Raw genomic sequence first — 10252 nt, 5'->3', positions numbered from 1 at the left:
CCCCTCGCGGGCTGCAGCCGACCTGAGCCGGAGATATTCTCATAACGAAACACCAAGCTCACCCCCCTCGCGCTGTTTTTTCATCTTGAAAAGCGGGGCCAGCGCGGCGGCAGAGGGTATCCGTTTGTCCAGAGAATTGAACCGCAGATTCGGAATCACGGTCCCAGGAAAACAAAGCTACGACTTCACTGAGGAGGAGCTAATGTTATCGTGGGGCATCAGACTAGAACCCCCGCAGCGAAAAGGATTCTAGCCTGGAGCCGACCTTCGTAAGCTGTGCAGTTGTCCCTCCACAAATGACACACCTGGCGCCCGCATCGCAAAAAACATCACCCGCCCAGAGAGGCCGTCAGCCCTCACACAGCCGACCGCCTCCCAAGCATAGTGTCCAGCTGCAGAGCTGGAGACAATGCCGGCGGGGATTGCTCAGCGACGCGCGCCCCTAATGCGAAGCGCTGGTGGAGGTCAGAATGATCATCATCTTCTAGACACTCCGGTGGCGAAGACATTATCGCTGTATTTCCTTGAAAATTGTGAGAGAGGGCCTATAACTTTTTAAATTCTATTGCTAAATTGCCATTATTATGGCCCATTCAATGTCCTGTATCCATTGTTCAGGGTGTAGCAACGATATACTTTTTCATTCACATATTCATACTAAAATATGGTCTAAACAGTATGTTTTTATCGTTTTCTGCAGCTTTCTCCAGAACTTGATTTATAGCTCCAAATGCATTATATTGATGATCAAATACAGTTTGGTAGCGATCGTTGCCAGATGAAAAATTTCAACTGGAGGTACTTCTAGAAGTTACTACGTATCATCTGATATTGACCGGATGGGCGAGGGGGCGTTTATAATTCCGTGGGCAACGTTATACCATTCATCTAGTGTGGGTCATATGATCATCAGATCAGTTAGTATAGAATACGTTAGAAAATAACGTTGAAACTCACCGTATCTTCCTCGCGCCGTTGGACGATCAGTGTGGAGTAGACAGTTTTCGATTATGGGATGTTGATCCTGATGAACCATTTCCAGGTTGTATAATACTATATACGTCCAAATAACGTTGTTTATTGAGTTAGGGCGAGCGATTGATTATCCAGTGTGTTGAGATGGAGTCCGGCTACCGATCGCGAGTGCCCGGACGGATTATGGATGAGCACTTCCTGTTTGGTGCGCCCCTCCCTCTTGGCCGATCTGCCGATCGGCCACCAGATGGCGCTCTCGAACCGTTAGACAGTTGAGTGGAGCTCACCAGTACATCTCATGTCTCCGGAGGAGAAATATGATTTCGATCACAGATTTTAGAATTATTGATATCAAAGACGAGTTACGGCGTCTTCGGCAGAATGAGCATGGCGAGGAATGATGTCTAAACACGTCATCGGCGATTAAAGTGTTAACGTTACATATATCACAACAAGCTACCTGCTTCTCTCGTTCCTGCGTACACACTGTCTCATAACACTATTCGCTTCTTGCATAGCCCACCTGTATCCCACTATGCATCACTCTTAAAGGTGCAGACCCTAATCTTATAACACTACCCCCACTCTGGATGGCAATTAACAATTAAATATAATAACATTCCAGCACCCTTATGACTACACACAAAATATCCTAAACAGATTACATAGACTTTTTTTCTTCTTTTTTTTGAACACCCCTTGAGTGTCTGGAGTCCTTTAGGGTCACAATGCCCAAGAACATCTCGCCTTGACGGAGTAACAGTCCATAAGAAACAGTCCATAAGAAACAGTCCATTATAATCCTAATAGTTGTTTCCCTTGAGAATAGAGTGTAATGGTGGAGGGTAGTGCAGTGTTAGGAGTTTAAACAGTCCACCTCCTTTCAGTGCTTCTGAGGTTCCGACACATTCTGAAAAAGAAGCATGAAACACACCTACAACGCAATGAATACAGCCCCAATATAACCACAGCTCTAACTTAATATTAAAGGCAACCTTTCAGTATCCTCTCTAGCTTCTAACTGAGTAAAACACCTGCTTCACCTGTTAACCCCAAAATAAACGTATGGTCTCACTTTTCTCACCATAAACAAGATCACAACCAAAAGTAGACTTGCTCATGATGCCACAGTGCCTCAAGTTTTTTTCTTTAACAAAACAATACAAAGTCTTTCAAACAACAAAAACTCCTTTCAACTCTTTTTTTTTAACAGGAGTAATATAACTTTTATTTATTTTTTGTAAGTCACCCACTCTCCATCTGTATCTGGAGGTCTCCTGGTCCTGCTAGACCTGCCCCTGGATGTTTGGCACTGAGTGGAGTCCATAACCGTTGCCTTTTGAGTATGTTGCACTGCACTACCCCCACTAGCATGAACCTCCTCCGTACTCGACGAGACTTGGGCTGTGTGTGGCGTAGAGGGGAAAGCAACAGGGCTCAAGGGAATGTCTGTAGATGACTCTGCTTCCTGTCCACTATCACTCCCCGCCGCCATATCAGGGAACAGATTAGCCAGGAACAGGTCAGAGTCGATGAGGCTGGTATCTGGAATGGGTGGTAGAACCTCAGCAGGGTTCCAGACTTGTGCTTGTTCGATGACCCAGACATTATCCAACAGGGTACGGGAGTGGTATGGTTTGGGTTTGTCATGGTGCACTACTTTGACTTTTGCCTTAGGCCCCTTTTTGATGCGGTACACCAAGTTGTCCAGTTGGCCTAGGACAAAGTATGGCCCCTCGTATGATGGCAATAATTTCCTCACCTTATCTCTTACTCTCTTGGTGCCTTTTACTAGGTGCCAGACAGCATCACCTGTGTGGTACAGAGTGCGGCAAACGTTCTTGTCATATTGCTTTTTGGCCCGTTCCACAGACTGACCTAGGGCGATCTGGTGAGCAAGCTCCAGCCTTTCACGGAGCTGAGTGACATACTGTGGAGGAGTCTGGGCACTTTCATGGCCGGGTGGCAGACCAGCCACCAGGTCAATTGGCTCAGTCACTTCCCACCCAAACAACATCATGTTGGGGGTAAACCCAGTGGAGCTGTGCTTTGTTGCCCTGTAGGCCATTACAGCATAGGGGATCATGATATCCCAATCCCAGTGGCAGCGTCCAGCTGTTGTGGCTAAGATATTTTGCAGAGTGGCATTGAAACGTTCAACCGGCCCATCAGACTGTGGCCTGAAAGAAGTTGTGCGCGTCTTCTCGATTCCAAGTAGTTCACACATTTTCTGAAACACTTGTGATTCAAAATTAGTGCCCTGGTCACTGTGCAAAGTCTGGGGAGCTCCAAAGCGACATACCCATTCAGATGTGAATACTTCAGTGACAGTTACAGCCTGCTCATCTGGTAGGGGATAGGCTTCCAACCATTTGCTGAAGTAGTCTTGAACTACTAACACATAGCGATTATGACGATCAGTCTCGTTGAGGGGGCCCATTACATCCAGAGCCACTCGCTCCATAGGTGCTCCAACGCGGACAGTGCCCATGGGGGCCTGGGGTGTCTTAGAGGGCCTGGCTCTGGCAGCACAGCTAGTGCATGTGCGGCACCACAGCATGACATCTTCTCTCATATGATACCAGTAGTATCTTGTCTGCAGACGGGTGAGAGTCCGATCCACTCCAAAGTGACCCCCCACAGGACCATCATACATTTGTTTCAGGACATATGACTGGTACGTACGAGGTAATATTATATGAGGGTAGAATATGGTTTCCTCTGCACAATAGAAGCGTCACACCAGAATACCTTCTTTGAAATACAGTCTTTTCCACTGACTCCAATATGTTTTGGTGGCGGGGCTATGAGGTGAGATCTCCGCCCATTAGGGATGTTCTGTTCCCTGTTCCAGACATTTCCTGATGGGAGTGATATCAGGGTCAGCTATCTGAGCCTCCCTCAGCTGCTTAACGGTCCAACCGTGGAATAATTGCGCCTCTGTAGTCTCTGTGAGAAGAATCCTTTCTTCAGTTTGTGAATTTCCATCAGACCTTAAGTCCTCCACACCTGTACTTCCCATTCCAGGGGATGGGGAGTCCACTACCCCCACTAAGCTCAACTCTATGGGATGAGCTTCAGTAGTTCCTGCTGTCACACTACCGCCCAGGTCACACTGCACATCTTGATGTCTTGACTTTTCCATGTTCAGCAACGGGTCTGGCACTTTGCAAGGGCAGAACTGACGACAAGGCCTTCTAGACAGAACATCGGCATTGCAGTGCTGCCGTCCTGGGCGATGGATCACCTTGAAGTTGTATTCACCAAGCTTCTCAAGCCATCTGGCTAGCTGTCCCTCAGGCTCCTTCATCCGTATTAGCCAGCAGAGGCTACTATGATCCGTGCGGACGGTGAAAGATCTTCCCAGCAGGTACTGGCAGAAGTGTGATGTGAATTCCACCACGGCTAGCAACTCCCTCCGTGTGGTACAGTAGTTTTGTTCAGTCTGGGAGTCTTCTACTGCCATATGCCAGCACACGCTCCTCACCGTCCTGCATCTGAGAAAGGACAGCTCCGATTCCAGTGTCACAAGCATCTGTGTCTAGAATGAGGTCCCCGGTATCAAGGGGGTAGCCAAGGACAGGTGCAGTGGTAAGTAGTTGCTTTAGTTTATCAAATGCCTCCTGGCATTCCTGTGTCCAGTGGAAATGGGCATACTTTTTGGTCAGGGCATGTAGAGGTTGATCGACAGCAGCAAAGAATTTTACAAAACGTCTGTAGTATGACGCAAGGCCTACAAACTGGCGGACCTCACTGACGTCGGATGGTGTAGGCCATTCTCTGACTTTCTGAACTTTCTGTGAGTCTGTAGCGACACCCTGCTCAGAGACGATGTGCCCGAGGTAGGCCACTTGCCGTTGGAACAGGCAACACTTTGCTGGTTTCAATTTCAACTTGGCTAGGCGCAGTCGGTCAAACACCTGGGATAGCCGCTGCAGCATTTCCGGTACATCTTTTCCCAGTGTAATGATGTCATCTAAGTATACTAAGCAGGTCTCCCATTGCATGCCAGCAAGGACGCAGTCCATTATACGTTGAAACATTGCTGGGGCGTTACATAGCCCAAACGGCATGACATTCCACTCAAAGAGCCCCTTCCTGCTGCAGAATGCTGAGGCCTTGCATGCTCTGGGGGTTAGTTCCACCTGCCAGATGCAAGGTCCAGAGTGCTGAACCATTTGGTGCTGGATAAGGTGTCCAGAGTAACTTGAATACGAGGTAATAGGTACAGTCATTCAAAGCCCTTTAGTCCACACAGAGACGATAAGTATGGTCCTTTTTGCGTACCATTACAATGGGCGCGGCCCAACTGCTGTGGCTGTTACGGGCGAGTCCAGTCTCGAGGCTCTGCTGTATCAGCTGGTCAGCATTCAGTTGTTTTTCCTGGGCCATGCGGCGGGGGTGTTATTTCACTGGGACACCTGGCAGGGTTTGAATGTCATGTTGCACTAGGTTAGTGCGGCCTAGGTCAGTGGGTCCTGTAGAGAAAATGTCGCCGTAGACTTGCAGGAGCTTCGCTAGACTGCACTTTTCCCCGGTAGTTAGCTCAATGGAACTCTGGGCGCACAGAGTGGTGAGATGTTCTGGCACGGTGGGGAAGGCACGGTCAGACTGTTGGGATTCAGTGATGATGGTAGGGGGCTCCATTATCTCGACAGACTAGAGAAACCCTGCTACAGCTCCTTTCTTACTGGGCTGCGCTTCTACTAAGACCCGGGCCACCAGCAATCGGTGCTTCTCAACAAAGCCTTTTGTAAGGCATAGCAGCACCTCTCCTTTCACAGGGGTCCGGAAATGAGCATTTCCCGGTATAATGTACTCACGTCCTGGTGCTAGAACTGTGGTGCGAGCTACTCTTACTGCATGTGCTCTCGGCCTGTTGTCCGGATGGAAGTATGGTATTTGTTCACCGAACAACACAGGGCAAGGCAAGGCAAGGCAGGGACATTCCCAGGACCAATGCCATGCAGGGACTGTACAGTTGATGGCTGGATAGGTGGTCTGACCTCCGGGTGGATAGAATTATAGCATTGCAAAGGCAGCACATTTCTCCCTGCCCCAGAGTCTAAGATGGCACAAATCTCCATGTCATACATCAGCAGGTGGATACACATTTCTGGGCTCTCACCTTTACCACTGGACCCTCTGCATGCATTTTGGTTTTTGGAGACATTCGAAACTGTGTCCGCCTGCAGCTTAGTTGGGTTTGTTAGAGAGTGGCAATTACGCCACATGTGTCCAATACCCGAGCAGTTGTGACAGCGGATGCTATCCCAATTTGTATCTTTTTGTCTCCTTTGTTTGTATTGCACGGGTGGTTCTGGTTCTGCTTTGTGGGTGCTGGTGCTGCACCATTATTTCCCTCAGCTTCATCAGAGTGGGCATAATCGCGCACCATAGCCATTCTGGTTCTCCGCTCAGCTACATTCCGTGCTCCAGTCTGCATGAGCTGTGCAACGCTGGTAGCTGCTCTCCTGGTAGTTTCATAATGACGAGCAATGTCGTAAGCTTGGGCTAATGTGCGAGGTCGGTCTTCTAGGAGCTTCTGAATAATGTTGGCATCCCCCATAGCATTACTGAACACCTCAACACTGATTGCATCCTGCTCCTTTTCAGAACGGTCAGCGTATGCAATAGACACTTTCTCATATATGTCGTCCCTCAAGATGTGTAGTGCCTCACCTGGCAGGCGGATTCGTTGCCTTAACTCGATGGCAACAGCCACTGCATACTCTGATGATGGGCCATAAGCAACCTCCACCTCCTCAACAATGTCTCTGTAGTCCCAGCGTGCTGACCTTGGGTTGCGGTGGACCACTGCTCCTGCTGCACCTACGAGACAGAACCTCAACTGGACAGCCATAGTGTTCTCTGACCAGCGATTAGCCTCAGCACAGCTCTCAAAGCGGTGCAAGAATTCCTTCCATGGTGTGGTGCCATCATACTGACCCGGTCGTAGTGTAGGAATCCTCTCTCGCTGAATACTGTCGTCCTTGCTGTCTGAAGACAGGTTGTACTGCACACGCCGGGGCAGCCGGCCACATAGATGGAAGCCTGCTCGCCTGCGATGGGACTGATCATAGCCATAAGTCACAGCTTCATTACCTCCATGGACCGGTGTACTCTGCCTGTGGTGTACAGCGCCCTCTGGCTGCACCTGACGGGAACACACACCCGGTGTCACAGGGATGGAAAGCAGGGTTGCAGGTTCTATATGTGCGGAATAGACTGTCACATTGTTCATAGGTGTGCTCTCCATAAAGGCTGCAGGTTTAGCAGCAATGCAGGGGTTAATGTTATGGGTAGCTGCATCTCCTATGGTCATTGAATGCATTTGTCCATACAACATCTTCATATGGGGAGGCTCAGTTCCATAATGACTTTGCTGCATTGCAATGCCACTGTCTCTCATACTTTGATCATTCATATGAGCAAAAGGGTTTGTGCTTGACAACGACAGATGAGCATGTGGGTAATTGTCACTGGCCATTATCAATGGTTGTTTATTATGTGCAGTAAATGGGTTTGACATTGCACCAGTAGGAGGCAGCTGCCGATCACCTGTTATGAACGGGTTGAGACTTTGTCCATGTTGGTAATCAATTTCACGTCTCAGGTTAGCCATAGGGCTGGGCGATATCACGATAACGATAATTATCGCGATATATTTTAATAATCGGTATCGGAAAAAATATATCGAAAAAAGAAATATAGATTTTTTTTTTTTACCTGCAACAGGGCAGTTTTAAAACCAGAGACTGTGGACAGACTTGTCTTTCTTGCCTGCAACTTAAAGTAATGGCTTTGCTTGTCCAAATGACAATACTGACCAAATTGAGATTTATTTTTCTCTTGTCCATTTATTTTGTTTGCTTTCTAATTAAAAATACAGTTTGAAACCGTCTGTACACAGTAGGCTATGTGTGCTAGCAGAGCTAGACTCCAGTCACGAGTCACGGTGGACATGTGCTGTGGTTTGTCCACCAAAAAAGCGCCAAAAGATAGAAAAGAAACTAGCAGAGCCAGAACTGTTCAACTCCCCATGGAGCCACAGCCAGCAGAGAAGCCTGTTTATTTTAGCTTTCAAACCAGCTGCAGCCTGAGAACTGGAGTGTGAGGGGATGTAACAATAAAGATGGCGACAACGACAAAGAATTGCTGCAAAATAAACATACACCTGTTGTTGTTTATATATATATATTTTTTATACTTATAATAATATCGATAATATCGAATATCGAGTGATATGATATTGTTATCGATATCGTTATCACGATATCATTTTTGGCCATATCGCCCAGCCTTCTCCCCCCCCCCCCCTGTTTTTTGGGGAACCATTTGGGAATACTGTATATGCCCTCCTTTTCATCCTGTGGAGGTATAATGGAGATGACCTGTTTGGATAGCGGCATCTGAATCTGAGTAGAGAGGGCTGATGCTGCTGCAGTACGGTATGGTTCACACCTGAGAACAGAGGGTAGGGGGGCTGCGAATCGCAGCGGGAGCCCCAGTCTCAGTGTTCTGTCTAACCATTCTGACAGATGGCACTTTCCACATTGTAGAATGGGCCTGTAGCTGTAGTTGAGGCTGGCTGGCTATGAACTCGCTGCCAGCAACATTTTATACTAATACTATTTTATACTTATACTGTACTATGAGAAGCGCTGTCTGCCCTGAAACAGTGGGAAGGCTTTTGGCTGGGGACGACCAAACCATGTCAGTGTTTAGGGGTGACTGAAACTTCAGAGGGGATATGTTTTCTCTGTTGATAGGCATGTGCTCTTTCCTTGAAGATGTAATTTTGCTCAGTAAGAGCACTTGTTTTTGGGTTATTTGCATTATCAAAAACACCAACAACAACAGCATCAACATTATGTACATGTTTGGAGCGCAGGCACTAATCAGGCTCCCCCCCACACTTGAGCCTCTTGGAACCTTGGGAGTTGGACCAGGTTGTTGGGGCCCGGTCTCTTATTCAACAGCCAAGTGGCTGGGCCAGCCTGCGCAGCAGAGGCAGCAGCAACAGAGGCGGTAGCAGCACGGTGGGAAGCCTGCAGGGGAGCATGGCGATGACTGGAGGAGTGTGGCTTGCCCTGGGAAGGTCTGAGTTGACTGAAATTGGAATAATTAGAATTTTGGATATTCCATGTTTACCTGTTCATTTTTTCATTCAATGTATTCAATCATTAGAAAATAGCGACAGTCAGTAACAGCAGGCCTACACAAACACAACTTCAAGGAGCAGAGAAGAACTTTCAAGATATATGTACAGTACCTCTTATAGAGTAAAGCTAACTAAACAATGCACTCTGCATTACGATGAATTGAAAATGGGGGACCCTGATGTAAACAAGACGAAAGTCTTTCTCTGGTCTGCATCCCCTTAACAATTGTATGTATTGAGCTGTACTGTACTGTACCCATTCTGCAATCTGTTAATAAAGTTTTCAATCAATCAATCAATCTCTCAGTAGAGTGCAGACCTTCGCCAAGGCCTAACAAACTAACCACTTTGCTGTTACTTCAACATGCAATATTTTACTGGATTTTACTAGATGACAAAGGAGAGTTGCTAATATTACCAGTCTCAAAATACCCATTGTGCAACTCCATATGCAATAGAGGGATGGTCACAGAGTCACCAAAATCCATAGGTTTGTCCCTCTAAGGGTCATGAATATTCACAGAAAATGTTGTGACTATCAAGGACTCCACTCATCTGAATCATGGACTGTTTGCCCTCCTCTCATCTGTATCATGGACTATTTGCCCTCCTCCCCTCTGGGAGAGTACAGGAACCTTCACTCCAAGTCGCTCCAAGTCAAGCAGACTCCGGAACAGCTTCTTTCCCTCAGCTGTCATCTCTCTGAACTCTGTGCCACGTTGACAGTCACCCCCCTTTAATAAAAATAAGACAGCTTTTTAGAAAGGTGCGGAATAAAAGTACCCCCCCCCCCCCAAATAAAATAATTAGTGAATAGATCATTTAAAAAAGATGTGTGGATCCAAAATGTATGTTGTCCCCCTCCCTACTTCCAATTTCCCCACATGGAATATACCTGATTGAATAAATCACATGCTGGTGTTCTAGTGCAATATCTAGTCGCTGAATGTTATCTATAGTACCTTTGAAGTTTGACCTGATGGTGGCGCTAAAGAAAAGGTCATGACATGGGGTCACCAAAATCAATAGAATTCATCCTCTGAGTTATGAATGTGCAGAGCACATTTTAAGATTTGAATGAAAGCTATTTGAAATTGGAAAATTAAAGGTTTG

The sequence above is a fragment of the Notolepis coatsorum genome, assembly GCF_963971535.1.
Source record: "Notolepis coatsorum genome assembly, chromosome: 8".
Classification (NCBI taxonomy): domain Eukaryota; kingdom Metazoa; phylum Chordata; class Actinopteri; order Aulopiformes; family Paralepididae; genus Notolepis; species Notolepis coatsorum.
The sequence above is the reverse complement of the archived record's forward strand: the minus strand, read 5'-3'. Positions refer to the sequence as shown.